General features: G+C 45.7%; 1 long non-coding RNA gene across 1 annotated transcript; it reads right to left on the bottom strand.

Annotated features, from left to right (window-relative positions):
• Nucleotides 1-23,074: 23,074 nt before the first annotated feature.
• LOC311143494 lies at nucleotides 23,075-24,016 on the bottom strand. The gene is made up of 3 exons (XR_014614419.1): nucleotides 23,842-24,016; nucleotides 23,611-23,660; nucleotides 23,075-23,158 (listed from the first exon to the last, which is right to left on the bottom strand). It is a non-coding gene; the product is annotated as an uncharacterized lncRNA (long non-coding RNA).
• Nucleotides 24,017-24,362: the final 346 nt, after the last annotated feature.

Raw genomic sequence — 24,362 nt, 5'->3', positions numbered from 1 at the left:
CATGGCCAGCGGTCAAGGATGAGTTGATCAGCGAGGTGAGGTAGGGGAGAAGGTCACCGGAGATGGTCTGGAGAAGGGAGGAGGGGATGGGGTCAAGCGGGCAGGTTGTTGGGCGGCCTGCAGTCACAAGTCGCAGGATTTTATCTGGAGAGAGAGGGGAGAAAGAAGTCAAAGCATAGGGTAGGGCAGTGTGAGCAGGACCAGCAGTGTCATTAGACTTAACAAACGAGGATCGGATGTCGTCAACCTTCTTTTCAAAGTGGTTGACGAAGTCATCCACAGAGAGAGAGGAGGGGGGGGGGGGGATTCAGGAGGGAGGAAAATGTGGCAAAGAGCTTCCTAGGGTTAGAGGCAGATGCTTGGAATTTAGAGTGGTAGAAGGTGGCCTTAGCAGCAGAAACAGATGAAGAAAATGTAGAGAGGAGGGAGTGAAAAGATGCCAGGTCGGCAGGGAGTTTAGTTTTCTTCCATTTCCGCTCCGCTGCCCGGAGCTCTGTTCTGTGAGCTCGCAATGAGTCATCAAGCCACGGAGCTGGAGGGGAGGACCGAGCCGGCCGGGAGGATAGGGGACACAGAGAGTCAAAGGATGCAGAAAGGGAGGAGAGGAGGGTTGAGGAGGCAGAATCAGGAGATTGGAGGGAGAAGGATTGAGCAGAGGGAAGAGATGATAGGATGGAAGAGGAGAGAGTAGTGGGAGAGAGAGAGCGAAGGTTGCGGCGGCGCATTACCATCTGTGTAGGGGCAGAGTGAGTAGTGCTAGTAACAGATGACATTCATATTCTGACTATTTCTGAAACTCACTTAGATAATACCTTTGATGATACAGTGGTAGCAATACATGGTTATAACATCTATATAAAAGACAGAAATGACAATGGAGGCGGTGTTGTGTTCTATATTCAGAACCACATTCCTGTAAAGCTTAGAGAGGATCTCATGTTAAATACTGTTGAAGTAATATGGGTACAGGTTCACCTGCCTCACGTAAAGCCCATTCTTGTGGGTAGCTGCGATAGACCACAAAGTGCTAACAGTCAGTATCTGGATGATACAGTTTCTTGCGAAAGTATTCACCCCCTTGGCATGTTGGAATTTAAATGGATTTTTGGGGGGTTTGTATCATTTGATTTACAAAACATGCCTACCACTTTGAAGATGCACATTTTTTTGGGGGGGGGGTGGGTGAAACAAACAAGAAATAAGACAAAAAAACAGACAACTTGAGTGTGCATAACTATTCACCTCCCCCCCCCCCCCCCCCCCCAAAAAAAAAAGTCAATACTTTGTAGAGCCACCTTTTGCAGCAATTACAGCTGCAAGTATCTTGGGGTATGTCTTGGCACATCTAGCCACTAGGATTTTTGCCCATTCTTCAAGGCAAAAGTCCTTCAAGTTGGATGGGTTCCGCTGGTGTACAGCAATCTTTAAGTCATACCACAGATTCTCAATTTGATTGAGGTCTGGGGTTTGACTAGGCCATTCCAAGACATTTAAATGTTTCCCCTTAAACCACTCGAGTGTTGCTTTAGCAGTATGCTTACGGTCATTGTTCTGCTGGAAGGTGAACCTCCATCCCAGTCTCAAATCTCTAGAAGACTGAAACAGGTTTCCCTCAAGAATTTCCCTGTATTTAGCACCATCCATCATTCCTTCAATTCTGACCAGTTTCCCAGTCCCTGCCGATGAAAAACATCCCCACAGGATGTTGTTCTCGAGGTGATGAGTGGTGTTGGGTTTGCGCAAGACATAGCGTTTTCCTTGATGGCCAAAAAGCTCAATTTTAGTCTCATCTGACCAGAGTACCTTCTTCCACATGAAAGCAACATGTTTGCTTATTTTTTTCTTTAAGCAATGGCTTTTTTCTGGCCACTCTTCCGTAAAGCCCAGCTCTGAGGACTGTACAGCTTAAAGTGGTCCTATGGACAGATACTCCAATCTCCGCTGTGGAGCTTTGCAGCTCCTTCAGGGTTATCTTTGGTCTCTTTGTTGCCTCTCTGATTAATTCCCTCCTTGCCTGGTCCATACGTTTTGGTGGGCAGCCCTCTCTTGGCAGGTTTGTTGTGGTGCCATATTTTTTATATTTTTTAATAATGGATTTAATGGTGCTCCGTGGGATGTTCAAAGTTTCAGATATTTTTTTATAACCCAACCCTGATCTGTACTTCTCCACAACTTTGTCCCTGACCTGTTTGGAGAGCTCCTTGGTCTTCATGGTGCCGCTTGCTTGGTGGTGCCCCTTGCTTAGTGGTGTTGCAGACTCTGGGGCCTTTCAGAACAGGTGTACATATACTGAGATCATGTGACAGATCATGTGACACTTAGATTGCATACAGGTGGACTTTATTTAGCTAATTATGTGACTTCTGAAGGTAATTGGTTGCACCATTGGCAAAGGGGCTTCATAGCAAAGTGGTGAATACACATGCACACACCACTTTTCTGTTATTCATTTTTTAGAATGTTTTGAAACAAGTTATGTTTTTCATTTCACTTCACCAATTTGGACTATTTTGTGTATGTCCATTACATGAAATCCAAATAAAAATCCATTTAAATTACAGGTTGTAATGCAACAAAATGGGAAAAATGCCAAGGGGGATGAATATTTTTGCAAGGCACAGTATGTGTGAAATGCTTTATAATGTATGTGATATCAACAGAGAGGTATATTTTCTGGGTGACCTAAATATTGACTGGCTGTACACAATTCCTGGAAGCTGAAAATGTCCCAGTTCTTCCATAGCCTGCATACTCACCAAACATGTCACCCATTGAGCATGTTTGGGATACTCTGGATCGACTAGTCAGCCCTTCCCCTCTGAGGGGCAAAAATTTATCTCTCTGTTACAGTAACCAGAGGACTGACTATTGAATTTGTGATAAAATAATGCTATAGTATCCATGTCTGGTATCTATCTTAAACTTTGATTAGTGTAATGTTAGCTAGCTACATAGTTATATTTGTATCAAAGATAAAGGTGTAGTATAGAGAAACTATCGAGGTTAGCTAGCCAGCTACATTCGTTCGCAGCGACGCCGTTTTTCAAACAAAGTCAACACCGCAGCCATTGCTAGCTAGCCAACACTACCAGCTAGCAGTACTGTAGCAACTAAATACTATATCCTTTTAGCCAGCTACATTCGTTCGCAGCGATGCCGTTTTTCAAACAAAGTCAACACCGCAGCCATTGCTAGCTAGCCAACGCTACCAGCTAGCAGTACTGTAGCAACTAAATACAATATCATTTTAGCCAGCTACATTCGTTCGCAGCGACGCCGTTTTTCAAACAAAGTCAACACCACAGCCATTGCTAGCTAGCCAACACTACCAGCTAGCAGTACTGTAGCAGCTAAATACAATATAATTTTAGTCAATGAGAATTTTGCAACATAAAGCTTCCCTTTCTGAACATTCGAGATGTGTAGTCCACTTGTGTAGCTAGCATGACTGACTTTGTGCTAGCTAGCCAACGTTTAATTATTGCTGCGTTATGAAAGGAACTAGACATGGACACAAATGATCTGTTTAGTGTGTTAACACACTATTGGTAGTTTGTTGTAACCAAGTATTGGTGCTAAACCGTGTGTTATTGGATGCTAGCATGCTAGTTAGCTATGGCGTCATAGGATACGGTGCCCTGGGCGGTTTTCATGGAAGAATACTGTACCAAGTTAGCTAGCTGAATAAAGTAAGTCAGAGTCTATTCCTAGAAACATTGAACCGCTGTAATTTACAACAATTATAATTTCTAAAGTGGAAGTTGGGAGAGTTATATTCGGGTGTTTCAGTGAAACAATTATAGTTTCTGAGGTGGAAGTTGGGAGAGTTATATTTGGGAGTTGTGGTGAGGGAGGCCCCGCTCTCTCCTTTCCCAGATGTTTAGTTCATTTCATTCCGATCTCCTCTGCATTATTGTAGCCATTTGCTGCAGCCTGTCAACTATGCCTCTGCCTGTCCCTGTTCTCTCCTCTCCGCACAGGCTACACAAACGCCTCACACCGCGTGGCTGCTGCCTCTCTAACCTGGTGGTCCCTGCACGCACCACACACCTGGAGTTCCAGGTCTCAGGCAGCCTCTGGAACTGCCGTTCTGCTGCCAACAAGGCAGAGTTCATCCCAGCCTATGCTACCCTCCAGTCCCTCGACTTCTTGGCGCTGACGGAAACATGGATTACCACTGAAAACACTGCTACTCCTACTGCTCTATCCTCGTCTGACCATGTGTTCTCGCATATCCCGAGAGCATCTGGTCAGCGGGGTGGTGGCACAGGAATCCTCATCTCTCCCAAGTGGACATTCTCAATTTTTCCCCTAACCTATCTGTCTATCTCCTCATTTGAATTCCATGCTGTCACAGTCACTAGCCCATTTAAGCTTAATATCCTTGTCATCTATCGCCCTCCAGGTTCCCTTGGAGAGTTCATCAATGAGCTTGACGCCTTGATAAGTTCCTTTCCTGAGGATGGCTCACCCCTCACAGTTCTGGGGGATTTCAACCTCCCTACGTCTACATTTGACTCATATCTCTCTGCCTCCTTCTTTCCACTCCTCTCCTCTTTTGACCTCACCCTCTCACCGTCCCCCCCCCCCCCCTACTCACAAGGCAGGCAATACGCTTGACCTCATCTTTACTAGATGCTGTTCTTCTACTAATCTCACTGCAACTCCCCTCCATGTCTCCGACCACTACTTTGTATCCTTTTCTCTCTCGCTCTCCTCCAACACTACTCACTCTGCCCCTACACAGATGGTAATGCGCCGCCGCAACCTTCGCTCTCTCTCTCCCGCTACTCTCTCCTCTTCCATCCTATCATCTCTTCCCTCTGCTCAATCCTTCTCCCTCCAATCTCCTGATTCTGCCTCCTCAACCCTCCTCTCCTCCCTTTCTGCATCCTTTGACTCTCTATGTCCCCTATCCTCCCGGCCGGCTCGGTCCTCCCCTCCAGCTCCGTTGCTTGATGACTCATTGCGAGCTCACAGAACAGAGCTCCAGGCAGCTGAGCGGAAATGGAAGAAAACTAGACTCCCTGCGGACCTGGCATCTTTTCACTCCCTCCTCTCTACATTTTCTTCATCTGTTTCTACTCCTAAGGCCACTTTCTACCACTCTAAATTCCAAGCATCTGCCTCTAACCCTAGGAAGCTCTTTGCCACATTCTCCTCCCTGCTGAATCCTCCTCCCCCCCCCCCCCCCCCCCCTCCTCCCTCTCTGTGGATGACTTCGTCAACCACTTTGAAAAGAAGGTTGACGACATCCGATCCTCGTTTGTTAAGTCAAATGATACTGCTGGTCCTGCTCACACTGCCCTACCCTATGCTTTGACTTCTTTCTCCCCCCTCTCTCCAGATAAAATCTTGTGACTTGTGACTGCAGGCCGCCCAACAACCTGCCCGCTTGACCCTATCCCCTCCTCTCTTCTCCAGACCATCTCCGGTGACCTTCTCCCCTACCTCACCTCGCTGATCAACTCATCCTTGACCGCTGGCTATGTCCCTTCCGTCTTCAAGAGAGCGAGTGTTGCACCCCTTCTCAAAAAACCAACACTCGATCCCTCTGATGTCAACAACTACAGACCAGTATCCCTTCTTTCTTTTCTTTCCAAAACGATTGAGCGTGCCGTCTTTAGCCAACTCTCTTGCTATCTCTCTCAGAATGACCTTCTTGATCCAAACCAGTCAGGTTTCAAGACTGGTCATTCAACTGAGACTGCTCTTCTCGGTGTCACGGAGGCTCTCCGCACTGCTAAAGCTAACTCTCTCTCCTCTGCCCTTGTCCTTCTAGACCTGTCTGCTGTCTTTGATACTGTGAACCATCAGATCCTCCTCTCCACCCTCTCCGAGCTGGGCATCTCCGGCGTGGCTCACTCTTGGATTGCGTCCTACCTGACCGGTCGCTCCTACCAAGTGGCGTGGCGAGAAGCTGTCTCCGCACCACGTGCTCTCACCACTGGTGTCCCCCAGGGCTCAGTTCTAGGCCCTCTCCTATTCTCGCTATACACCAAGTCACTTGGCTCTGTCATATCCTCACATGGCCTATTCCTATCATTGCTACGCTGACGATACACAACTAATCTTCTCCTTTCCCCCTTCTGATAACCAGGTGGCGAATCGCATCTCTGCATGTCTGGCAGACATATCAGTATGGATGACGGATCACCACCTCAAGCTGAACCTTGGCAAGACGGAGCTGCTCTTCCTCCCAGGGAAGGACTGCCCGTTCCATGATCTCGCCATCACGGTTGACAACTCCGTTGTGTCCTCCTCCCAGAGTGCGAAGAGCCTTGGCGTGACCCTGGACAACACCCTGTCGTTCTCTGCTAACATCAAAGCGGTGACCCGATCCTGTAGGTTCATGCTCTACAACATTCGGAGAGTACGACCCTGCCTTACACAGGAAGCGGCACAGGTCCTAATCCAGGCACTTGTCATCTCCCGTCTGGATTACTGCAACTCGCTGTTGGCTGGGCTCCCTGCCTGTGCCAATAAACCCCTACAACTCATCCAGAATGCCGCAGCCCGTCTGGAGTTCAACCTTCCCAAGTTCTCTCACGTCACCCCGCTCCTCCGCACACTCCACTGGCTTCCAGTTGAAGCTCGCATCTTTTATTTGTATTTAATTTTTTTATTTCACCTTTATTTAACCAGGTAAACCAGTTGAGAACAAGTTCTCATTTACAACTGCGACCTGGCCAAGATAAAGCAAAGCAGTGCGATAAAAACAACAACACAGAGTTACATATGGGGTAAAACAAAACAAAGTCAAAAATACAACAGAAATACATATATATACAGTGTGTGCAAATGTAGCAAGTTATGGAGGTAAGGCAATACATAGGCTATAGTGCAAAATAATTACAATTAGTATTAACACTGGAATGATAGATGTGCAAGAGATGATGTGCAAATAGAGATACTGGGGTACAAATGAGCAAAATAAATAACAATATAGGGATGAGGTAGTTGGGCGGGCTAATTTCAGATGGGCTGTGTACAGGTGCAGTGATCGGTAAGGTGCTCTGACAACTGATGCTTAAAGTTAGTGAGGGAGATAAGAGTCTCCAGCTTCAGCTATTTTTGCAATTTGTTCCAGTCATTGGCAGCAGAGAACTGGAAGGAATTGCGGCCAAAGGAGGTGTTGGCTTTGGGGATGACCAGTGAGATATACCTGCTGGAGCGCAGACTACGGGTGGGTGTTGCTATGGTGACCAATGAGCTAAGATAAGGCGGGGATTTGCCTAGCAGTGATTTATAGATGGCCTGGAGCCAGTGGGATTGGCGACGAATATGTAGTGAGGACCAGCCAACAAGAACGTACAGGTCACAGTGGTGGGTATTATATTGGGCTTTGGAGACAAAACGGATGGCACTGTGATAGACTACATCCAATTTGCTGAGTAGAGTGTTGGAGGCTGTTACAAGACCATGGTGCTTGCCTATGGAGCTGTGAGGGGAACGGCACCTCTGTACCTTCAGGCTCTGATCAGTCCCTACACCCAAACGAGGGCATTGCGTTCATCCACCTCTGGCCTGCTGGCTCCCCTTCCTCTGCGGAAGCATAGTTCCCGCTCAGCCCAGTCAAAACTGTTCGCTGCTCTGGCACCCCAATGGTGGAACAAGCTCCCTCACGACGCCAGGACAGCAGAGTCACTCACCACCTTCCGGAGACATTTGAAACCCCACCTCTTTAAGGAATACCTGGGATAGGATAAAGTAATCCTTCTACCCCCCCCCCCCCCAAAAAAAAAATAAAAAAATAAAAAATAAAAAAATTGTAAAGTGGTTATCCCACTGGCTATAAGATGAATGCACCAATTTGTAAGTCGCTCTGGATAAGAGCGTCTGCTAAATTACGTAAATGTAAAATGTAAATGTAAATGTACAACAGCGTGTTCCAGTTCCCGCCAATATCCAGCAACTTCGCACAGCCATTTTTTGTGGGACAACATTCCACTTGCCACAATCAACAGCCTGCTCAACTCTATGTTTACATTTTAGTCATTTAGCAGACGCTCTTAATTTTCCCAGGTTTCAACATCAGATGTTACAAAGATGCTTAAGGATCTTGACAAACAGAAAGCCACAGGAATGGATAACATCCCAGCTAGACTCCTGAGTGATGCTGCTGATGATCTTATGTAACACACATCATTACATTTCAGTCATTTAGCAGATGCTGTTATCCAGAGCGACTTACAGGCACAATTAGGGTTAAGTGCCTTGCTCAAGGGCACATCAACAGATTTTTCATATAGCTGGCTCAGAGTATTCGACCCAGCAACCTTTCGGTTACTTGCCCAATGCTCTTAACTGCTAGGCTACCTGCCACCCCATTTGATTCCATTCAACATGGAAAGGTACCACAAGAGTTTAAAAAATGCAAGAGTTGTTCCTTTATCCAAGAAAGGAAGCAAAGTTGAACAAGGGAACTACAGACCAGTGTCAATCTTGAGTGTGTTGTCAAAGGTTTTAGAAAGAGCACTCCATGAACAGATCCTAAAGTATATTGATGACCATAACATTTTATGGATAAGAGCATCTGCTAAATGACTAAAATGTAAATGTAAATATGACCACTCTACTGACACTTGTTTACTATACTTAACAGATGTTATCAAGCAAAAAATTGACAAGGACAACTTCTGTGGTATGGTCATGCTTGACCTAGAAAAAGCATTTGATACTGTGATCCATGATATTTTGTTGTACAAACTGAAAGTAATTGGTTTTGCACCAACTCTTTATTATGGGTGAAGTCATACCTACCTAATAGGGTACAAGGGTGGATGTGGGCGCGACACTGTCTGATGCTAAGGAGATAAACTGTGGTGTCTTTACTTTTTTTGCTCTGTTCCTGTATGCGGATGAGTTTGCCCTCTTGGTTTCACATAAGAATAAGGAGACTGTTGAAAATACACTAAGCAGCGAACTGACTAAAGTCAGTAAGTGATTATGCGACAACAAACTGTCTGTGCATTTAAGCAAGACTGAATGCATCCTATTTACATTTACAATTTGGTCATTAAGCAGGTGCTTTTATCCAGAGCAACTTACAGGAGCAATTAGGGTTAAGTGCCTTGCTCAAGGGCACATCAACAGATTTTTCACCTAGTCAGTTCTGAGATTTGATCCAGCAACCTTTTGGTTACTAGTCCACCGCTCTTAATCGGTAGGCTACCTGTCTGTTTGGTTCAAAACACAAAGTGAGAAACTCTTCCAACTTCTCGGTCAAGTTTAATCGTGTAACGGTGAAGGAAAAATGTTCTGTTAAACAGTACTTGGGATGTGAACTGGACGAACACATGACAGGTAAACTCATGGCTCTGAAGGTAATTGGGAAGGTTCACTCCAGGACAAAGTTCCTGGCAAGGGTAGACAAGGACCTGGATACAGAGACTGTGAGGACCCTGGCAACATCTCTGATAGAGTGACACTATGACTATAGAGCTACTTTTAAAAAACTAAGCGCTGCGAGCTCCTCATGTTTTTCTAGCTTTCAATTAGGCACATTCTTCTCTTTTCCACTTCCCTGCAACTCTTTCCCACAATCCCTAGGTCATTAGTGTACAAGAGAATGTTTTCTGCCAAAAAAGTATTTGGTCCCCTGCTGATTTTGTACGTTTGCCCACTGACAAAGACATGATCAGTCTATGATTTTAATGGTAGGTTTATTTGAACAGTGAGAGACAGAATAACACAAAAAAAATCCAGAAAACGCATGTAAAAAAAATTATAAATTGATTTGCATTTTAATGAGGGAAATAAGTATTTGACCCCCTCTCAATCAGAAAGATTTCTGGCTCCCAGGTGTCTTTTATACAGATAACGAGCTGAGATTAGGAGCACACTCTTAAAGGGAGTGCTCCTAATCTCAGTTTGTTACCTGTATAAAAGACACCTGTCCACAGAAGCAATCAATCAATCAGATTCCAAACTCTCCACCATGGCCAAGACCAAAGAGCTCTCCAAGGATGTCAGGGACAAGATTGTAGACCTACACAAGGCTGGAATGGGCTACAAGACCATCGCCAAGCAGCTTGGTGAGAAGGTGACAACAGTTGGTACGATTATTCGCAAATGGAAGAAAAACTAAATAACTGTCAATCTCCCTCGGCCTGGGGCTCCATGCAAGATCTCACCTTGTGGAATTGCAATGATCATGAGAACGGTGAGGAATCAGCCCAGAACTACACGGGAGGATCTTGTCAATGATCTCAAGGCAGCTGGGACCATAGTCACCAAGAAAACAATTGGTAACACACTACGCCGTGAAGGACTGAAATCCTGCAACGCCCGCAAAGTCCCCTTGCTCAAGAAAGCACATATACAGGCCCGTCTGAAGTTTGCCAATGAACATCTGAATGATTCAGAGGAGAACTGGGTGAAATTGTTGTGGTCAGATGAGACCAAAATCGAGCTCTTTGCCATCAACTCAACTCGCCGTGTTTGGAGGAGGAGGAATACTGCCTATGACCCCAAGAACACCATCAAACATGGAGGTGGAAACATTATGCTTTGGGGTGTTTTTCTGCTAAGGGGACAGGACAACTTCACCGCATCAAAGGGACTTTGGACGGGGCCATGTACCATCAAATCTTGGGTGAGAACCTCCTTCCCTCAGCCAGGGCATTGAAAATGGGTCGTAGATAGGTATTCCAGCATGACAATGACCCAAAACACACGGCCAAGGCAACAAAGGAGTGGCTCAAAAAGAAGCACATTAAGGACCTGGAGTGGCCTAGCCAGTCTCCAGACCTTAATCCCATAGAAAATATGTGGAGGGAGCTGAAGGTTTGAGTTGCCAAACGTCAGCCTCGAAACCTTAATGACTTGGAGAAGATCTGCAAAGAGGAGTGGGACAAAATCCCTCCTGAGATGTGTGCAAACCTGGTGGCCAACTACAAGAAACGTCTGACCTCTGTGATTGCCAACAAGGGTTTTGCCACCAAGTACTAAGTCATGTTTTGCAGAGGGGTCAAATACTTATTTCCCTCATTGAAATTGATTGCTTGATTGCTTCTGTGGACAGGTGTCTTTTATACAGGTAACAAGCTGAGATTAGGAGCACTCCCTTTAAGAGTGTGCTCCTATTCTCAGCTCGTTACCTGTATAAAAGACCCCTGGGAGCCAGAAATCTTTCTGATTGAGAGGGGGTCAAATACTTATTTTCCTCATTAAAATGCAAATCAATAAATAACATTTTTTACATGCATTTTTCTGGATTTTTTTTGTGTTATTCTGTCTCTCACTGTTCAAATAAACCTACCATTAAAATTATAGACTGATCATGTCTTTGTCAGTGGGCAAACGTACAAAATCAGCAGGGGATCAAATACTTTTTTCCCTCACTGTACATACTGTACCTGGTAAAATAATGGTTAATAAACAACTCTAAGGGGGGCACTATACATCTGTGTTTCCCCCCCAAATTATGTTTTATTTTTCCCCAAATATGTTTTCTCAGTTTCATTTTTCCTGGTTTTAGAATTGTTTTTGTTTTTCACTCTCAAAATTACAATTGTTCGTAGAGAAACAAGTGGATGTTCTGAGTCCATGTCAATGCATAAATCACATCCGAACACCATTTTTTAGGTCTGGAAGAAAATTAACAAATGTTGATTTTTTTGTGAAATTCCTCTTTAATTGCACATCTGGCCATTTAATTGTGCATCTAGTGAGTCGAGAATGTTTCATCTAATGTGCTGTCTAGCGGTGATTCTGTACTGCTGCTGCTAATTTCATGGCAAAGTTTGCAAATAACAAATAATAGATACAAATTATATACTTATTCATGATATACTTCTGCCAGGTAAGCCTACTTTGCAGTTAACATGTAATTGAGAAGGTTTTGGGGAAAGTATTTCTGTCAACCCACATGTCACGGTTTTGGCCGAGACTGCTCCTCCTCCTGGTTCGGGCAGGCTTCGGCGAGCGCCGTCCCCGGAGTACTAGCTGCCACCGCTCTATGTTTCGACAGTCGATTGCTTTTGTCTGTCTGTATCACCTGTGTCCATTTGTGTGTTGATTGCGTGCCCTATAAGTTCCTTGTTTTGTGTTAGTATTATTGTGTGTTGTTATTTTTACTGCCACAGTGTCGGAGCTACGTCTTTGCTCCCTGTTTGTTTTGTGTTTAGTGTTTACGCGTGTGCGTAATTCTCCCTCGCCTCTTTGTGTTTTTGAGGTCAGAGGTTTTCCAGTTTCTTTGGACTATTAAATATACTGTTGGACTTTACCTCAGTGTCCTGCGCCTGACTCCTCCACCACATCCACATCGGTAACGTGACAGAACAACACACCAACATGGAGTCAGCAGGAACAGCGGCGGTACCCGAATCCCTGGAGGACCGGATCAACTACCAGGACAACATGATCCGGCAACTCGGGACCGCCATGGACGAGGTGTCCCACACTCTGCGCCGATTGGTGAATCGAGAGGTGCCCACGCACTCTTACAACATCCCATCACCAACGGCCAGTCCTCCTCTCTCAGCACCGGAACCCAGTGGCATTCGGCTCTCGCTCCCGAGGGCATATGACGGTTCTGCAGCCGGGTGTCAGGGATTCCTCCTGCAGGTGGAACTTTACCTTGCCACCATACACCCGGCGCCCTCGGGATACGAGAGCGTCTCCGCCCTCATCTCCTGTCTATCCGGCAAGGCGTTGGAGTGGGCCAACGCCGAATGGAGGGGAATAGACGCCGCAACCATCACCTACGCGGAGTTCTCCCGCCGCTTCAGGGCTGTCTTCGATCATCCACCTGAGGGGAAAGCGGCGGGAGAGCGTCTATTCCACCTTCGACAGGGGAAGAGGAGCGCACAGGAGTTCGCACTGAGTTCCGGACACTAGCGGCTGATGCGGGGTGGAATGAGAGGGCCCTCATCGACCACTACCGGTGTAGCCTACGAGAGGACGTTCGACGTGAGCTGGCCTGCAGGGACACCAACCTGTCGTTCGACCAGTTGGTGGACATTTCCATCCGTCTAGACACCCTGCTGGCTACCCGCGGACGTCCCGAGTGGGGGTCGTCCATTCCACCCTCCAGCACCTCCGAGCCGATTCCCATGGAGCTCGGGGGTGCTGGCGCTAGAGAGAGGAGGAGAGGGAACCCGAGGGGGGCCATCCCCTGCACCACCTGTGGTCGTGGAGGACACACCGCGGCCAGGTGCTGGGGAGGGTCTCCTGGGAGAGGTGACAACAGGCCACGCACTGGGGAGTCATTTCAGGTGAGTAGGCGCCCCACTTACCCAGAGCTTTCTGTTGGTCACATGAGTATTCCTGTGAGATTTCCACAGGTGGCACCTCATTCCCAGCATAAGGCGCTAGTAGATTCAGGCACAGCTGGGAACTTTATTGATCGGGCATTTTGTGGAAGGTTAGGAATTCCCCTTCGGCCGGTAGAAGCTCCATTTCCTGTCCACGCATTAGACAGCCGGCCGTTGGGGTCGGGTCTGATCAGGGATGTCACAACACCACTGACGATGACGACGCAGGGGGGTCATGAGGAGACCATTCAGTTTTATCTGATTGACTCTCCTGCGTACCCCGTGGTGTTGGGCCTTCCCTGGTTAAGCACCCATGATCCTACCATAGCGTGGCAACAGAGGGCTCTTATGGAGTGGTCTGCCCAGTGTGTAGGGAGATGTCTAGGTGTTTCCGTAGGGGCGACCTCGGTAGAGAGTCCGAACCAAGTGCCCGCACTGCGCATTCCCCCTGAGTATGAGGATTTAGCACTCGTGTTTAGCAAATCGAGGGCAACACGGCTACCTCCTCACAGACAGGGGGACTGTGCGATAAATCTCCAGACAGGAGCAGCCCTTCCCCGGAGTCATGTGTATCCCCTGTCTCAAGAGGAAACAGCGGCTATGGAGACTTACATAGCCGAGTCCTTGGCACAGGGATACATACGGTCCTCTACTTCCCCGGTCTCCTCGAGTTTCTTCTTTGTGAAGAAGAAGGACGGGGGATTGCGCCCGTGTATTGATTACCGTAGTCTCAATCAGATCACAGTTAAATACAGTTACCCACTTCCACTGATTGCGACGATGACGGAGTCATTACGCGGAGCGCGGTTCTTCACAAAGTTGGATCTCAGGAGCGCGTACAATCTGGTGCGCATTAGGGAGGGGGATGAATGGAAAACAGCATTTACCACCACCTCGGGTCATTACGAGTATCTCGTCATGCCATACGGGTTAATGAATGCTCCTTCAGTCTTCCAATCCTTTGTTGACGAGATTTTCCGGGACATGCATGGGCAGGGTGTAGTAGTTTACATCGACGACATCCTAGTGTATTCTTCTACACGAGCCGAGCATGTAGCCCAGGTGCGCCGAGTGTTGAGAAGACTGTTGGAGCATGACCTGTATGTCAAGGCAGAGAAATGCCTGTTCTTCCAGGAGTCCGTCTCCTTTTTGGGTTATCGGTTGTCCGCGTCTGGCGTGGAGATAGAGGTAGACCGGGTATCGGCCGTGCGTAATTGGCAAACTCCAACCACTGTAAAAGAGGTGCAGCAGTTCTTGGGTTTTGCTAATTACTACCGGAGGTTTATTCGGGGTTTTGGACAGGTTGCAGCTCCCATTACGTCCCTGTTAAAGGGGGGTCCGGTTCGTTTGCAGTGGTCGGCTGAGGCGGACAGGGCATTTGTCAAACTAAAGAACCTGTTCACCTCGGCCCCTGTGCTGGCGCATCCGGATCCCTCTTTACCCTTCCAAGTAGAGGTAGACGCGTCCGAGACCGGTATTGGGGCAGTTCTGTCACAACGGTCCGGCACGCCACCTAAACTCCGCCCCTGTGCGTTCTACTCCAAGAAGCTCAGCTCGGCGGAGCGTAATTATGATGTTGGGGACAGGGAGCTGTTAGCCGTAGTCCAGGCCCTAAAGGTGTGGAGGCATTGGCTTGAGGGGGCTCAACACCCTTTCCTCATTCTGACTGATCACCGTAACCTGGAGTACATCCGGGCAGCTAGGAGATTGAACCCTCGTCAGGCTAGGTGGAACATGTTCCTAACCCGGTTCGTTTTTAAGATCACATACATCCCTGGGTCCCAGAATGGTAAGGCAGACGCCCTGTCCCGGCGGTATGACACAGAGGAGAGGTCCAACGAGCCTACTTCCATATTGCCGGAGTCTTGTTTGGTGGCTCCGGTGGTATGGGAGGTCGATGCGGAAATCGAGCGGGCACTGCGTACCGACCCTACTCCCCCCGAGTGTCCTGTGGGGCGGACGTACGTTCCGCTCGAGATTCATGATCGACTGATTTATTGGGCTCATACATCACCCTCCTCTGGACATCCAGGTATTGGCCGGACCGTGCACTGTCTTAGCATGAAATACTGGTGGCAAACGTTAGCTAGGGATGTGAGGGTTTATGTCTCCTCCTGCTCGGCGTGTGCCCAGTGTAAGGCGCCTAGACATTTGCCCAGGGGTAAGCTACACCCCCTGCCCGTTCCACAACGACCATGGTCCCACCTATCGGTGGATTTCGTAACCGATCTTCCCCCCTCCCAGGGGAATACCACCATGGTCGTTGTGGATCGGTTTTCCAAGGCCTGTCGTCTCCTTCCCATGCCGGGTCTCCCTACTGCCCTACAAACCGCTGAGGCCCTATTTACCCATGTTTTCCGGCACTATGGGGTCCCCGAGGATATAGTGTCTGACCGAGGTCCCCAGTTCACCTCCAGAGTTTGGGGGGCGTTCATGGAACGGTTGGGGGTCTCGGTAAGCCTTACCTCGGGGTACCACCCAGAGAGCAATGGGCAGGTGGAACGTGTCAACCAGGATGTGGGTAGGTTTTTGAGGTCCTATTGCCGGGACCGGCCGGAGGAGTGGTCTAGGTTCATCCCCTGGGCAGAGATGGCCCAGAACTCTCTCCGCCACTCCTCCACCAATTTAACACCTTTCCAGTGTGTTTTAGGCTATCAGCCGGTCCTGGCACCATGGCACGAGAGCCAGATCGAGGCTCCTGCGGTGGACGAGTGGATTCGGCGCTCGGAGGAGACGTGGGACGCTGCCCATGTCCATCTGCAGCGTGCCATCCGTCAACAAAAGGCGAGCGCCGACCGCCACCGTAGTGAGGGACCGGTGTACGCACCGGGAGATCGAGTCTGGCTCTCGACTCGAAACCTGCCCCTCCGCCTGCCCTGCCGGAAGCTGGGTCGGCGGTTTGTGGGGCCCTTCAAAGTCCTGAGAAGATTGAACGAGGTGTGTTACAGGTTACAACTGCCTATAGAGTATAAAAATATTAACCCCTCGTTCCATGTGTCTCTTCTCAGGCCGGTGGTAGCTGGCCCACTCCAAGAAGATGAGATAGGAGAGACCCCTCCGCCCCCTTTGGACATCGAGGGGGCCCCGGCGTACCGGGTCCGGACCATCTTGGACTCGAGGCGCCGGATGAGTGGTCTCCAGTATCTCGTGGAGTGGGAGGGGTACGGTCCGGAGGAACGGTGCTGGGTGCCCAGGAGGGACATACTCGATCCATCCCTCCTGACTGAGTTTCACCATGGGCATCCCACGCGCCCGGGTCCGCGTCCTCCTGGCCATCCCCGAGGCCGCGCGTCAAGGGGGGGGTACTGTCACGGTTTCGGCCGAGACTGCTCCTCCTCCTGGTTCGGGCAGGCTTCGGCGAGCGCCGTCCCCGGAGTACTAGCTGCCACCGCTCTATGTTTCATCAGTCGATTGCTTTTGTCTGTCTGTATCACCTGTGTCCATTTGTGTGTTGATTGCGTGCCCTATAAGTTCCTTGTTTTGTGTTAGTATTATTGTGTGTTGTTATTTTTACTGCCACAGTGTCGGAGCTACATCTTTGCTCCCTGTTTGTTTTGTGTTTAGTGTTTACGCGTGTGCGTAATTCTCCCTCGCCTCTTTGTGTTTTTGAGGTCAGAGGTTTTCCAGTTTCTTTGGACTATTAAATATACTGTTGGACTTTCCCTCAGTGTCCTGCGCCTGACTCCTCCACCACATCCACATCGGTAACGTGACACCACAAGGACGGTTATCACATCACCTAGCTACACACAGAGTGATAGACATACATGTGCATCACAAAGACAGACAGGGGCAACATTGCTGGAAATTAATTGGCAGATATTGTGTTAGGTTTGGCATTTTAAGCCAATAGTGGCTAACCAGGGGTGAGATAATGTCAATGTTGCATTGATTGGATAGTAGCTGGGAGCTTGCAGTGTCTGATACTTGTGCGATTTCTTAATTACCGTTTATGGTGGAACGTGAAAATTGCTTTCAGAATTGTTTGATGAGCTTCTCATATGGGTAGCTCTCGATCGACCTGTTGGAGACCCCTACATTAGAGACTCTCATAGCCATCACACCAGAGCCAGTGTTGCCAATATTGATGATGTATTTGAAATGTATTTTCTTTTCATGTTATAATCTTGTGTATATTTTGTTTTCATGTATTTTCAAGAGGACTATAATCGAAAAAAAATTGTGTCATCCTCTATGATTTTAATGGCATTGTACTGTATCCACATGTGTGGTTGTATTGTGTTTAAAGGTAAACTGCCCCTTAGAACCAACTTATCTGGTTTTAAATGGCCTATGTGGCATCGATATGAGTTAGAAACATGAATACTAATGTTAAAATGGACTACAAAGTGTAAATCGGATAATTTTGGTCATAAAGTCAGTCTTGTCCAAAACTGAGTTTCGTAAGTGAGTTCATCACAACTTACTGGAGGGTTGGGTATGGATTACTTACATACCCACTTTTGCCAATGATGCCCAATTGCCCAATTGCCCAGAGACAACACATGCACATTTGTTGTCAAGTCTGCATATGGGTGCAACACATTAAGCTCTGAAATAGGAGTGAAAATGGACTTCCATAAAGTTGGTGCAAACATCCAATGCATTTCAACAATATTGCCAGATGGCCGGGAATAGATTACATTCGACACGGTCACTTCTGCTGCCTGTGTCAACCGTCAGACCACTGATGTTGGTGAGTATGTTCGCTAAGTAGATAGCTGTTACTATCTAGCTAGTAGCTACTTTTGGGTATACAACATTATTTGATAATGCTAGTGAGCCAGTCTAGCTATGATACCACAGATGTAAGGGGAATGATACTGTAGCTAGCAAAATACATCAAGATAATGTGTAATGTGATGTAGCATGTCAGAGGAAGATGTCCATAGCTCACGTTAGCTAGCTACCTTGCTAACAACAGTTAACTGTCTGTAGCTCATTTGCATTTTGGGTATATACAGGGCAGGCACTTGGATACTAGCTTGTTAGCTAATCATAGGCTGCAGCCAGCTTGCTTTCAATAATATTTCAACTTGAACTGGCTAGCTAACGGCCCAAAACAACATGCCTGGCTCATAAAAGTGTATTGTGTATTTTCTAGGGCAAAAATAAATGAAGGATGGTACGTGTCTACTACAAATATAGCTATGGCTCTGGGAGCAAATAGTAAAACATATCAGCAAGCATTCAGCAACGTACACAGCTGGTTGCATAGTAAGGGCTTAAGTGTCACCGGCCTGAATCTATTCTGTAGTTACAATCCCTCTATCAGCATCTAAATTTTCTCGCTATATGTTTATTGAGTGATTATATTTTATTTCATTCACAGGCTACGTACAAAACCTGGTGGATTTGTTGTTCAGAAGCATTGTGGGAACCCCCCTACCATATCAGGAGCTGTTACAGAAGGCTGAGGCAGTGGCCAGACACCATTCCCGCTTCAGAGTAATGGAGGACACTTGAATCAGGTTGGTCACATTTTTTTCTGGTCAATGGTCAAAATACTATCTGTCCTGGAATTCACCCAACCACCATTGATAATGTAATCAGTGCTGTGTGTATATGTGTGTCTTGTATGTTGTAAAGCGGTGCCGCCAATTGACTACTCCTTGGCCTGAGTGAATAATGCCAACCAGTCAGTGCAATACTGGTACAGTTGAAGTCGGAAGTTTACATACACTTAGGTTGGAGTCATTAAAACTCCACAAATCTCTTGTTAACAAAATATAGTTTTGGCAAGTTGGTGCATGACACAAGTCATTTTTCCAACAATTGTTTACAGACAGTTTATTTCACTTATAATGCACTGTATCACAATTCCAGTGGGTCAGAAGTTTACATACACTAAGTTGACTGTGCCTTTAAACAGCTTGAAAAATTCCAGAAAATGATATCATGGCTTTAGAAGCTTCTGATAGGCTAATTGACATAATTTGAGTCAATTGGAGGTGTACCTGTGGATGTATTTCAAGGCCTACCTTCAAACTCAGTGCCTCTTTGCTTGACATCATGGGAAAATCAAAAGAAATTAGCCAAGACCTCATAAAAAAAATTGTAGACCTCCAAAAGTCTGGTTCATCCTTGGGAGCAATTACCAAACGCCTGAAGGTACCACCTTCATCTGTAAAAACAATAGTACGCAGTATCATGCAGCCGTCATACCGCTCAGGAAGGAGACGCGTTCTGTCTCCTAGAGATGAACGTACTTTGGTGCAAAAAGTGCAAATCAATCCCAGAACAAGAGCAAAGGACCTTGTGAAGATGCTGGAGGAAACAGGCACAAAAGTATCTATATCCACAGTAAAGAGTCCTATATCGACATAACCTGAAAGGCCGCTCAGCAAGGAAGGAAGAAGCCACTGCTCCAAAACCGCCATAAAAAAGCCAGACTACGGTTTGCAACTGCACATGGGGACAAAGATCATACTTTTTGGAGAAATGTCCTCTGGTCTGATGAAACAAAAATAGAACTGTTTGGCCATAATGACCATCGTTATGTTTGGCTTGCAAGCCGACGAACACCATCCCAACCGTGAAGAACGGGGGTGGCAGCATCATGCTGGGGGGGTACTTTTCTGCAGGAGGGACTGGTGCACTTCACAAATAGATGGCATCATGAGGAAGGAAAATTATGTGGATATATTGAAGCAACATTTCAAGACATCAGTCAGGAAGTTATAGCTTGGACGCAAATGGGTCTTCCAAATGGACAATGACCCCAAGCATACTTCCAAAGTTGTGGCAAAATGGCTTAAGGACAACAAAGTCAAGGTATTGGAGTGGCCATCAAAAAGCCCTGACTTCAATCCTATAGAAAATGTGTGGGCAGAACTGAAAAAGCGTGTGCGAGCAAGGAGGCCTACAAACCTGACTCAGTTACACCAGCCTTGTCAGGAGGAATGGGCCAAAATTCACCCAATTTATTGTGGGAAGCTTGTGGAAGGCTACCTGAAACGTTTGACCCAAGTTAAACAATTTAAAGGCAATGCTATCAAATACTAATTGAGTGTATGTAAACTTCTGACCCACTGGGAATGTGATGAAAGAAATAAAAGCTTAAATAAATAATTCTCTCTACTATTATACTGACGTTTCACATTCTTAAAATAAAGTGGTGATCCTAACTGACCTAAGACAGGGAATTGTTACTAGGATTAAATGTCAGGAATTGTGAAAATCTGAGTTTAAATTTATTTGACTAAGGTGTATGTAAACTTCCGACTTCAACCGTATATGTACCTTGTGATTTTAGCTGGGTCTCTGATTGGCTATGTTCAACTGTATATTTACTGTTGGCTTCCGTGACTGTATGATGACAGTCTTTCTCTCTCTCCCTCCCGCCCTCTCTTTCTCTGTGATAGGAGCTTGTTCTGATCTGTAAGGCTCTTTCGTGACCATTATCTGTGATGAGAGGGGCCAGGAGCTGATCTTCTGGCACTGGCAAACACCTCAGAAGGGACAAAAGGTGATTACTAACAAGACAGGACAAGTGTTTAGTAATATCACAATCGCCTTTATTCGCCAAATACATTTGGATGTACAGGAATTTGACTCTGTGAAATAGTGCTGCCACAGTAAACAAAATTTACAGACAGAAAATAAATGGAATATACAGATAACACCACCCTTTCAATACGTATCACTCATCAACTCTTCCTAGTTTTTCTACAGGTGGAGGATGCAGGTTAGCGTTTATAATCATGAAGCCACAATATATATTTTTGTACCTAACCCTAACCTTAACCTTAAGCACACTGCTAAACCTAATGCCTAACCCTAACCTTAAATTAAGACCAAAAAGCTAATGTTCATGAATTTGTACAATATAGCCGATTTCGACTTTTCAGCTGGCCTATCTAAGGGGAAATCACAAATTTCTGCATCCATGACAACTCATGACAATAAACGTCAACCTGCATGGAGGACAGGAGAGAGGCATGGAGTTCTCTGACTGAAAGAGGTTTATACTGATGTCTGAATTGGGAAAGACCTTGTACTCAGCATTCAAATGATACAAGACACACCTATTACTTTTATTCTCTTTTTTAAATTATTGAATCTACATAAGTTCGCAGTTGTAATCTTCTCATTTTACTCTGTAGGCTACTCACTACGAGAAGAGTGCCATCCTCCTGCATCTCACATCTGCCTGTAGTTATTGAACTCTGCCTGCTGGACACATGAGGCTAACTCTTTCATATCCAGGATGGAGTGCAGTACACTCCACCCCTCCTGCCACCTGACTGCACATGTCCATAACCTGTAAGACATTACATAGATGGAAGGGACTTCATCACCCACTGGAGACTTGAAGACAGAACCTCACCCAGAGAGCTGTGCATGTCAGTATGTTAGACTGCCAAATCCTTAGATCTAGGCAAATAGACCATAGAAATAGAAATGCTGCTAGTTCTGGTTAGACAGATGATGTTGCACTCTACACACAACTGATTTTGATGTGTTAGGTATAGTGTAGGCATACTTTCTTTATAATTGAATTCCGTAAAGTGAGTGTGGTAGAGGTGAAAAACTATATTGTTGTCTATGGAACTGACAACTTGGATGGAAAATTACTGAGGATGACAGCAGACTATATTGCCACTCCTATTGGCCGTCTCTTCAATCTAAACCTACAGGAAAGTGTGTGCCCTCAGGCCTAGAGGGAAGCAAAGGTCATTCCACTGATCAGATGCAATGCTATTTCACAGTAAACAAATTAACAACTGACTTTCAGCACGTTTATAGGGAAGGGCACTCAACATGTACGGCACATACACAAATGACTGATGATTGGCTAAAATAAATGGATAATAAGAAGATTGTGGGAGCTGTTCTGTTACACTTCAGTGCAGCTTTTGACATTATCGATTATAGTCTGAAAAAACGTTTGTGTTATAACTTTACATCCTCTGCTACAGTATATCAAGGATCGAGAGTTACTGTCTAACAGAACACAAATGCTGTTATTTAATGGAAGCCCTTTACTTAATTTATTTTACTGAGGACCTGGCACTGAGTAAAGCCTGTGTGTCTATGTATGCTGATGACTCAACATTTCTGTTGTTGTTCTTTGTATTTAACAAAGTATTAATAAAGGGTTCAAGTGATCAACTGTTGACCCCACAGTTGAGATAAAAACATTTAGAGAAATAGCAAAAGAATGACTGTGGAAACACATACAATAAAACCAATTATTAGTGTAACCCTCTCACCAGGCTCGAATTTGACTCTCACGATATTACCTTATTTAGAATATCTGAACAGCATGGGATATTAGGTGAGAAGGACATCTCCAATAAGAATCCCTATTGTAAACTTGCTAGGGTGAATGACAAATAGGGTTTTAACTTCAGATAGAATGATTATAGACTTGGTTATTGTTATAAGGATATGCTTTCCCATGCATTAAATGAAACTGAAACAGTAAATGACTCCACCAATACAACAGACATAAGGTTCAAGATCTATATTAATCAAATGTTCAATGTATCACATCAAAAGAAATAAAAATTATAAACCCCAATGATTTTTCCACAACCCATGTCCAAATTATTTGCAAGCTTGCTTAAACCCTGGGCGCGCGTTGGAGCTCATAAAAAAAATTACGACATACATAAAGTCCCGAAGTCCACCACACATTTGTAGTTACTCACTACTTGTAGATAATGCCTCAGCAAAATATAGTAGTTCCGTGCAGGTGTCCTCACAAGATCCACAGCGAACACAGCTATCAATGCAGCCAGTACTCGGTAGCAGCAACAGACATCCGTTGGAAACCCGAACTGATCGTCACAAGCAATTCTCTCCAAGTTTTGCACGATGCTAGGCTAACCTCTAGGATGTCGAATGTCTCCACAATGCGACGGCAGCTTCAGTCTCCACTTGGTCTTTCTTAACTAAATAATAAACACTCTCTTATAGAAATAAAATCAGGATTTCCCTTAAAAAAAACTCTGTAGGTATGGTTTTGTTCTCTCTTTATCGTTTCCTTTGGTCGTTTTTCCTTCACCAACCCCACTACCGTCTCTCCTCTCCCTTCTTTCAACTTTTCCCTCTTTTCTTTCCCAGCAACAAGTCCACTCTCCCATTGGCCACAACTTAACAAGTTAGCTCATTGGTCAAAACTTTAACGAGATACGTGGGAAATTTAAACTTAAAAGTAAACCAACCTATTCACTTGTACATTTTTTTAAAACATTGCTTCAAAAGAAATGCATTAATGACATTACAAATCAGGAGCTATTCGATCACCTTTTAAATCTAATACCAATGAATTATAACAAATCAACTCTATACTTGGTTTTAACAATGTATTACATTAGTAACACTATTTCATAATACATCCTACCTGAACTGTTAAAAGGATTTCGAGATGATCTCACAACCACACACTTGAGCCTAGGAAGAAATACAAACACAGGCCTGGTTAGCATCATGATAACACACTCACATTATGTTGTTTAGCATTGTTCGTTTCACGCTAGCACACACGTACACACAGCTCGATAACGTAAAATATTTACTGTGTAAGGCAGACACTTATTGAAATAAGTATACTCACAGTACGCACTTGCGTTACCGGCGAACAGCGAAAACTCATGGACCTTCCTCCACCGTCAATGTCCCGGGCAAACATGCATTATGGGAAATGTAGTTCATCCAGGAAACCCGCTGATAACGTTACACCGTTGTAAGATGAAGTAACGTAACGTATTTGTCACATATTTAACAACTTCTAAAGTTACAATTACTTGGATTTTAAACTATTTACAACAAATATTCACTGTGCACATTGTACAAATGTATTCCCAGTTCCACATTTAAGACTATCGAAATTCAATTAAAAAAAAAAAAAAAACAACAACATTAGAGTTACTTACCAAATCAGAGGTGATGATAAGATGGCGCTTAAGAAAACGAGGGCAATAAGACTAATGATAAAAACGGAGGTGGTGGTGGTTTCAAGCGGGCAGCATTAAAGTGCGCATTGCAAACAAATTAAAACAAATTAAACTGTGTTCCACATCCACACGGGCGGCCCAAACACTCCCCGCATCAAGGCAAATTCAAGCCCAGCTGATTTGTAGGGGTCCAGATTTT

This window comes from Coregonus lavaretus (assembly GCF_964263955.1).
Source record: "Coregonus lavaretus genome assembly, chromosome: 16".
NCBI lineage: Eukaryota > Metazoa > Chordata > Actinopteri > Salmoniformes > Salmonidae > Coregonus > Coregonus lavaretus.
Note: the sequence above shows the minus strand (reverse complement) of the source record. Positions and strands in the feature narration are given on the sequence as shown.